The 9512-nt window shown below is 45.8% G+C and overlaps 2 protein-coding genes and 1 pseudogene across 3 annotated transcripts in view; 2 read left to right on the top strand and 1 right to left on the bottom strand.

Moving 5' to 3' along the window:
• The window catches only part of LOC309550260 (uncharacterized protein), a gene marked incomplete at both ends in the record, with an annotated part of 1652360 nt that overhangs the window by 1384576 nt on the left and 258272 nt on the right, over nt 1-9512 (top strand). The window lies entirely within an intron of this gene.
• Nucleotides 1-9512, top strand: part of LOC309549821 (uncharacterized protein) — a gene marked incomplete at its 3' end in the record, with an annotated part of 279510 nt that overhangs the window by 128822 nt on the left and 141176 nt on the right. The gene's annotated exons all lie outside the window — the stretch shown is intronic.
• The window catches only part of LOC309549825, a 40797-nt pseudogene continuing 31289 nt past the window's right edge, over nt 5-9512 (bottom strand). The window contains exons 2-4 of the transcript in view: nt 7430-7741; nt 6673-7261; nt 5-36 (exon numbers count right to left, since the gene is read on the bottom strand). The product of the transcript in view is annotated as an uncharacterized misc_RNA (transcript). The remainder of the gene's footprint in view (nt 37-6672; nt 7262-7429; nt 7742-9512) is intronic.

Genomic DNA, 9512 nt, shown 5'->3' with positions numbered 1-9512 from the left:
GGTTTCACCCAGTCCTCCTACCCTCGGAGACTGGATCTGGGAAATGGATAAACTAATGTTTGAGGCATATACTCATGCTCAACGTAATGCCTTCCGGAATTTTGAAAAAGAGTTGAAGAAATGGAAGGATGCATCACGTTCCAATTTTTAATTTTAATCCTAACTCTAATTTATAATAAAGGTTGGGTATGTTCTCTCTTATTGGTGGAGAAGGACAGGTCAGGGACAGCCTGGTTTTCAGTGCCAGGTGACCTGAACTTTCCACAGAACGGACCGAATTGTCCCACAATGATACGATGTTGTGTTGTTGGGGACTGGAATGGAACTGGGCAAATGTAGCTGTCTAGAACAATGGTCTCCAAACTGCGGCCCTGGGGCCAGATTGCCTTTGCTTGCTTTTATCTGGCCCTTGGGGGACGATTTCTCCCACTGACATCAACGATGGGGCAGAATTTCTCCCGATGACACCAGTGATGGGGCACAATTCCTCCCATTGGCACCAACAATGAGACCCACTGACACTAACAATGGGGCACAATCCCTCCCATTGACACCAACGATGGGGCACTACGTTACATTAACTGAGAATTGTGCGGTCGTGCGACGCTGTACCCAAATAAAATTGATATCCTTTTTTCCCCACAAATAGAACGTTCTTTTGGTGGTATTTGATCACCTCTGCGGTTTTTATTTTTGGTGCTATAAACAAAAAAGACGGATGATTTTGATAAAAAAAAAAAACATTTTTTACTTTCTGCTATAAAAAATCCAATAAAAAAATGTAAACAAAATCAAATTTATTCATCAGATTAGACCAATATGTATTCTGCTAAAATTTTTGGTTAAAAAGAAAAATCGCAATAAGTGTTTATTGATTGGTTTGTGCAAAAGTTATCGATTCTACAAACGATGGGATATTTTTATAGAATTTTTTGTTTTTTTTAATTTTTTTCTAGAAATGGCGGCGATCAGCGACTTATAGCGGGACTGCAATATTGCGGTGGACAAATCGCACAGCTAACTGATACTCTTTTGGGGACCAGTGATACCAATACAGTGAAAAAGATTTAAAATAAATATGCACTGTCACTGTACTAATGGCACTGGCAGGGAAGGGGTTAACATCAGTGGGTGATCAGAGAGGTAAATGTGTTCCTAGGGAGTGCTTACTTACTGTGGGGGGAGGTGCTTTAACTGTGGGAAGGCAGAGATCCGTGTTCCTGCTTAGCAGAATCACACAGGAAGCTCGGGTCGTCACCTTTTCTTCAAGCCAAACCTGAACACTTTAGCCACGCACTGCAAAATTTTATTTTTAACCACTTCAATACCGGGCACTTTCACCTCCTTCCTGCCCAGGCCAATTTTCAGCTTTCAGAGCTGTCACATTTTGAATGACAATTGCGCGGTCATGCTACACTGTACCCATATGACATTTTTATTTTATTTTTTCACACAAATAGAGCTTTCTTTTGGTGGTATTTAATCACCTCTGGGGTTTTTTATTTCTTACAAAAAAAAAGACAGAAAATTTTGAAAAAAAAAGTTTTCTTATTGTCTGTGAGTAAATTTTGAAAATAAGTAATTTTTCTCCTTCACTGATGTGCACTGATGAGGCGGCACTGATGAGGTGGCACTTATGGGCACTGATGAGGTGGCACTGATGAGGAAGTACTAATATGCCGCACTGATGGGCACTGATAGGCAGCACTGATGGGCAATGATGGGTGGCACTGATGAGTGGCACTCATGGACACCGATGGGCAGCACAGATTAGCAGGCACTGACTGGCAACACTATGGGCACTGATTGTGGGCACTGATGGTGGGCACTGATGGGCATTGGTTGGAGGGAGATATGGGTACTGTTTTTTTCCTTACTGTAATCAGGGCACTGATGATCAGTGCCCGGATTACCTCTCCTAGGCTCCCCTTCAAGGAGAAGCCACTGATTGGCTCTCCTCGCCACACACTCTGACAGTGTGAGGCGAAGAGAGCCGATAAACAACACTTCTTCATTTACATGTGACCGGCTGTGATTGGACACAGTCGATCACATGGGTAAAGAGCCAAGTCATTGGCTCTTTTCCAAGATCGGGGTTGCACCCTGTCCAAGCAGCATGGTGCGACCACAATCGCCGCACTGCGTGCCCCCACTTGCACACGAGAGAGGCTGTTCTGGTAAGCCGTCATGTGAACGAGAGCCACACAGCTCCGCCGTCATTTGACGGTGGGTGTGCGGGCGGCAAGTGGTTTAGGGGGAATGCTGTGGACCTCCCACTTACCTCAGAGTTCCCAGAATTCCCCCTTTAATTAGGGTTCCCAAAGCCTCCCTTACATCAGAATCTACATGGCATCGCTTAAACCTTACCTTATTGTACTCACTCACTTGGAGGCACGAGAAAGGGAAGGGAAAGAGGGCAGAGACTTCAGTCATAGACATTGGACAGTGAGCTCACCACCCGAGGATGGAGACTCAGGCATCAAAGCCTTTCATCCACAATGTATCTGCCAGTTGCTGAGCTTCAAACTTCCAGCCCACACACATCCCTTTCCTGAGGCACAGAATGCCAGGAATTGGAGTGTGGGTGGGCAGACAGAGAGGTAGGGGTAGGAGGAGGAATAGACCAAGCCCTTTCTCCTCTCCTGTCTGTGTATGGGGATGAGGTAGGTGTGTACATCTATGCACCCAGGGGTCGTGGTACTTAGGGAGCCGCAGTCCAATCTGAATATTGTGTCCGGGTTTCAGGTGGCCTGAAACCCATACATATGATTCCAAACCCGAACTGTCCAGGTGAATCCTGGATGGGTGGCAACCCTAAAGGAAGCGCCAGCTAAGTGTAGTATCCTGGTTAAAGGGTTTTAAAAGCAAAAGATTAAAAACACTCACAAGAGGTAAAATATACAAGTGCTCATCTGGTGTCAGAGTCTGTGGATCCTTCTAGAACCATCCGGCAGGACCGCTGTCATCTGTTCCGGCTGCTGGGCAGAGAGATGGCTGACTCTGGAGCCTGGATGAGCCCCAAGAAGCCACGCTAACCAGCATGGAATGCACAGCGGAAGTGACATAACCAGAAGGATGGGAGGTACCAGACGAGAAGAGGAGCAAAGCTCCACAGTCAGAGTATTTGGCTCCTTCTACAGAGCTTTCCTCTTGGTCTATACAGAGCCAGTCACAAGGACAGCAGCCATAGGTGGTCCTGTGCATTCCTTTATTGTACCCCCATAACCAAAGACCAGTGACATTTTCTGGATTACCCTCTACCCTGATCATTGGTATTTTTAGATATTTATTGCTGGCTGGACTATATATAATCTAGCTAGTATCTCCTTCCTTCATTAGCAGAAACACAGGATCTCCATCTTCCCTACTAACAGAACGGCTATCTGCCTTGTTTACACTGGCAGACCACTGTTCCGCCCCTCTCAGGAACGATTGCCGGGTGCCGGTGGACATCATGTCCGCTGAACTCGCTGATTGGCTCCTGCTTTATCCAGTGTCCAGATGTGGTGGATTCGCCCTTTTGGTTTGGGAACGGTGATCAGAGTAGAACTCCTGGAATTATTCTGGCCCCAGACCCGGAAAAGCAGATGACGTACAGGTACGGGATTCTGCACAGAACGGCTGCCCCACAGCAGTACATGTATGTGGGGTGGTCAAAACAAAAAGTCTCTCTGATAAAGAGAGAGGCTATAACCTGGTGGATTACATGTGAAACTCCTGGGCCCAGCTGAGGAAATTTAGGACCTTAAGATTGAAGATGTGGTGGATGTCTCCTTTTGGTTTGGGAACTGTGGACAGAGAAGAACTCCTGGAAATCTTCTGGCCTTAGCTCAGTGAGATAGAGTTTGGAAGACTAATGTCATAGACAGGTTACCAAAAAGTTTAGGGCTTTAGAAAGGGCCTCCAATGGCTGTCAATGTGGTGCCTTCTCCACTCTCCATTTCACTAATAAAACCCCAATGGATGACTCTCTATGAACTGATCACATTCCAATCACCGATCATCTAATCATTGGTAAAAAAGAAGACTCGGCACAGAATATTGTACGAAGAGTTTTTATTGTACAAGATCAGAATAACCGATTACCACACAGTAATGATATGAATAAAATAAAGCTTAAATCTTTTATAATAGAATTAACAAATGTGTCAAATGTATTAATAATCATACATTGGTTGGACCAATAAGAAGCTGGCTACTTCAATAAATCAAAAAGGAGCAACAACATGAAGCAACCAATAAAAAATGTTCACCAATGGAAGATAAAGGGTTAACATAAGGACTCCCAGCTGCCTGCCAACCCCACAGCGGGTCAGAGGGCGGTGTGGGTGTAAACCAACCCCGAGTGGACTGTGGTGGTTTCACATTTGTTTATGGACTATACAGTTCCACCCGTTACAATCCAGCATCCATTTCCCGTAGTACCAGCAGGGGGCCCACTCTGATGTTTCATCATATTTCCTTTATTTTTACACTTTCCCGCACTCTGAACATGAAATAGGACGCTCGCCCGTATGAACTTTCTGGTTTCTAAGAAATAAACCTTTGTTTGGAAAACATTTCCCGCACTCGTAACAATAAAAAGGGTGCTAACCTGTGTGTAAGTAGGTGTTCTTTCTTAGTTAAACATTTCCCGCACTCCCCAAGCACTATGGAGGCCTGGCCCTGCCGGAAGTGCACAAATATTACTTGGCGACACACCTCGGTCGCCTTCTAGACTGGCGCAGACACTCAGCGTACAAGTTGTGGGTTGGCCTGGAATTGGCGCAATCTACGATACCCCTAGGGGGCGCCCCCTGGTGTAAGGGGCACTGGCCACCCGCTCTAGTATCCCACCCTACGATTGGGGTTACCCTCTCTGTGTTGGCCCCGGTCCTCCTTAACCCCGCTATTTCTTCTGCGACTTCTCCGCTATTTCCGATTTTGGGGAATCCGGCGTTTTCTCTGGGCCTGACGGGTCGAACATTCCAACCGCTGGTAGACCGTGATAAGAGAGTGGCGTCTCGCTTTATGTGCCCAGGTGGTTGGCCCTCCATATCGGAGCTATCGGACCCGACGGGGCGCTTTGCCCTCACCTTTTGGCCGGCAGTGCAATTGCACCACTTTCTCCTCTCCCTACCGGAACCTGACCTCTTCAACAGGGAATTGACCCCTTTTGAGGTACTTTGTGAGGGTGAGGGAATGCTCCCACACACGTTGTCTCAGGCATATCACCTTCTGGTCTCCCCGCCGGAGGATTTCACCCCTCCCTTCCTTTCCAAATGGGAGCAAGATCTCCAGATTTCCCTCTCGCCGGCGCAGAAGCTCAACATCTGCACCATAGCTCTAAAGACACCGACCTGTACCAGACTGCAGGAGTCCAACTATAAGTTGCTCACCAGGTGGTACAGGGTCCCTTCCCGTCTGAGCAAAATCTTCCCGGGGACCTCCGATACCTGTTGGCGCTGTCAGGAAGACAGGGGTACTCTGCTTCATGTATTCTGGTCCTGTCCGAAACTGCGAGACTTTTGGACCGCGGTGGGCTCCCTACTACGAGATCTGACCGAACATACTATCCCAGACACGCCGGAATTTTTCCTCCTGTAGCGCACCAGCATCCCTCTGAGGAAATATAAACTTTCTATTGTGCCCCATGTCCTCTGTGCGGCTAAGTCCTGCATCCTGCAGTACTGGAAGACCTCCATCAGGGACTGCATGCGGAGGCTGGTCGAATAGACTAGAGGATTTGACCCTCACGGCGCTCCACCAACGTGAGAAATATGAGAAGGTATGGGGATACTGGAAGGTCTTCGTCCTGTCAGAACGGGGAACATCTCTGTTGGGCTCCTGAATCCAGACGAGAAAGTCATCTGCGGAGGGAGTGGTCCCGGGAACCAGTGCGGAGCTCCCCCCCCACTCCCCCCCCCCCTTTTTCCCTTCCCTCCCTATCCCCTTGCCCCCCCTGTTGATGTGTGTTTGTCCCCCTCTCTGCATGTCCTCCTCTTTCTCTTTCCTGTTCTCCCTTTATCTCTCTATTGCTGTCTTAGCCTTACTTGCTGAACCTTGAACTGGAACTGTGCTGCGCAGACGATGAGTCCGCATTGGTCACTACCACTTCTTTGGTGCTGGCACACGACAACCTTGAGTACCTCCACATGGGCCTAGTGCCCCGGAAACTTGGTTATTTGTATTTGTAGATGCTTACATGACGAACTTGTTTTCTTCTGTTGATGTTTCAGTATTTGTCCTGACCTTTGCACTAGCAGCACGTACATGCGTGCTTTCTTTCTACTTATGTGTTATTTACCTCGGTGATTTGCATGTTTTGGTTACATTACACTGTATTGTATTGTTTATCTGGTTCAACCTTTACAATAAAATCATATATTTGAAAAAAAAAAAAAACATTTCCCGCACTCTGCACAAGATTAGAGACGCTCGCCTGTATGAACTTTCCGGTGTCTAACAAGTAAACATTTAAATGCAAAACATTTCCCACACTCTGAACATGAATTGGGAAGCTCACCCATGTGTATTCTCTAAAGGCTAAGAAGGTTTCCTTTATTATTAAAACATTTCCCACACCCTGAACATGAATAGGGAGGCTTAACTGTGTGTATTCTCTGATAGTTAAGAAGGTTTCCTTTATGATTAAAACATTTCCCACAATATAAAAATAACAGGGAAGCTCACCCCTGTGCATTTTCTGATAGCTAAGAAAGTTTATTTTGTTATTAAAACATTTCCCACACCTGGCACATGAATAGGGACGTTCACCCATGTGTATTCTTTTGATGGGTAAGAAGGTACTCTTTTCGACTAAAACATTTCCCGCACTCTGAACATGAATAGGGACGCTCACCTGTGTGTATTTTCTGATGCCTAAGAAGGTGTTCTTTTTTACTAAAACATTTCCCGCACTCTGAACATGAATAGGGACGCTCACCTGTGTGTGTTCTCTGATGGCTAAGAAGGTTTATTTTCTCAGTAAAACATTTCCCGCACTCTGAACATGTATAGGGAAGGTTACCTGTGTGTATTCTCTGATGGCTAAGAAGGCTTCTTTTGTGTTTAAAACATTTTCCACACTCTGAACATGAATAGGGACGCTCACTTGTGTGTATTCTCTGATGGCTAAGAAGGTTTCCTTTCTCATTAAAACATTTCCCGCACTCTGAACATGAATAGGGAAGGTCACCTGTGTGTATTCTCTGATGGCTAAGAAGGCTTACTTTATGATTAAAACATTTTCCGCACTCTGAACATGAATAGGGACGCTCACCTGTGTGTATTCTCTGATGGCTAAGAAGGCTTTTTTTCTCAGTAAAACATTTCCCGCACTCTGAACATGAATAGGGAAGATCATCTGTGTGTATTCTCTGATGGCTAAGAAGGCTTCTTTTCTGTTTAAAACATTTTCCGCACTCTGAACATGAATAGGGACGCTCACCTGTGTGTATTCTCTGATGGCTAAGAAGGTTTCCTTTCTCATTAAAACATTTTCCGCACTCTGAACATGAATAGGGACGCTCACCTGTGTGTATTTTCTGATGGATAAGAAGGCTTTTTTTCTCAGTAAAACATTTCCCGCACTCTGAACATGAATAGGGAAGGTCACCTGTGTGTATTCTCTGATGGTTAAGAAGGCTTCTTTTGTGTTTAAAACATTTTCCGCACTCTGAACATGAATAGGGACGCTCACCTATGTGTATTCTCTGATGGCTAAGAAGGTTTCCTTTATGATTAAAACATTTCCCGCACTCTGAACATGAATAGGGACGCTCACCTGTGTGTATTCTCTGATGGCTAAGAAGGCTTCTTTTATAATTAAAACTTTTCCCGCACTCTGAACATGAATAGGGAAGCTCACCTGTGTGTTTGCTCTGATGGCTAAGGAAGCTTTTTTTGTATTTAAAACATTTCCCGCACTCTGAACATGACAATGAATTCTCTCCTGTATGGATCCCTTTATGGTATAAAGAAGATTCCCTGAGATGAGATGGTTTCCCGCACCCGTCGGCACTGTCAGATATTAGAGGACTATGTGAAGTATCAGGAGATTCCAATGATCTCCTCCAATGGTGAGGTCTGTCATGTATATTATGAGGAACGGGATTTACTTCTGGAGAAGATGCCATGTCATTATCTTCTGTAGTCACATCTTCCTCCGATGTCCTTCTATTCCCACCACAGAGTCCGTCTGTCAGAAGACAAGAAAAATTACCAAGAGTTTTCCACACTCATATACACTGCTCAACACTTTATAATCAGAGTATAGCATCAAGTCAGGGAAACTCCTGGGATATTCATCGGGTCAGTGAAGTAGCAGAGGGGGTTGTTACCAACAGGTGCACTAGATGGGCAACAATGAGACGACCTCCAAAACAGGAATGGTTTTACAGGTGGAGGCCACTGACATTTTCCCTACTCATCTTTTCTGAGTGTTTTTTTCTTTTAAATCAGAAAAAGTTTTATTATAAAGAAAGAAAAGTCCATTCCATTCGGTACACAATATTTCCGCTTTGTACAGTCATAGAAACAGCGATCGTAACCTTCATATATAGTCACTCCTGCATGTTTCCATTCACCATCTCCACTGACTCCACCCACTCCCCCCAACATCTCACTGACTCCACCCACTCCCCCAACATCTCACTGACTCCACCCACTCCCCCAACATCTCCTTGGCCTGCGCCTTATCCCGTTCCCTCCTGTTTATTCATTCCTAGGACTCAGCTTTTTTTTTTTGAAAATTATTTTTATTGATTTTTAATCGCAAAAAAGCAAACAAGGCAACCAAAACAACTCCCCATCCCCCCCAACCTCAGTGCATTGCTCATGTACTACAATACTTATAGGAAAATGCAAAAGGAGAACCTCCCAGGAGAACCTCAACGCGGCAGTGCCTCCCCCACACAGACTCTCACCCAGGTCCATACGCCAACCCCCCCCCCACCCTCTCACCACTGCTTGTTGTCTGCTAGGCATAGACTTCATTTGTTACTTCCCCAAGTATTAGGGGACCTCAACTCACCCCTCTAAGGTGACCGTCACCTTCACCGGTGGCGGACCACAATCACCTCCGAGAAGAGTAGATGGCCTCTCAGTCCAACCCTGCCATATAACACATCCTCTATTCAGGTATGTGGCTTTCTAAAATGGCAGCATCGTGTTCACTGGTGACTTCCAATACTCCACCGATGGCGCTTCGGTCTTCCTCCAATGCAGAAGAATAGCCTTGCACGCGTAGAACAGAGTCACCGACAATAAAATTCTTTGTGCTCCAAGAGGTGCCATCTCCTCCACCAAACCCAGCAAACACACTGCAGCATGAAAGGTACCCTCAATGTGGTCCTAGGACTAATCTTTGAAGTGTTAATTCTCGTAGACCAAGGCCAGGGGTATCCAACCACATGTCCCACAACTTTTCAAATTTACCCGGACATCCACGTCTTTTAAAGATGTAGCACCCTCCTAGTCAGGTGTTAGAGATTGAGTATAGTTTTGTCTGCCTATCAGAGGAGCAGCAGGTA

This window comes from Pelophylax lessonae, assembly GCF_965119305.1.
Source record: "Pelophylax lessonae genome assembly, chromosome: 3".
Lineage (NCBI taxonomy): Eukaryota > Metazoa > Chordata > Amphibia > Anura > Ranidae > Pelophylax > Pelophylax lessonae.
The sequence above is the reverse complement of the archived record's forward strand: the minus strand, read 5'-3'. Positions and strand labels throughout refer to the sequence as shown.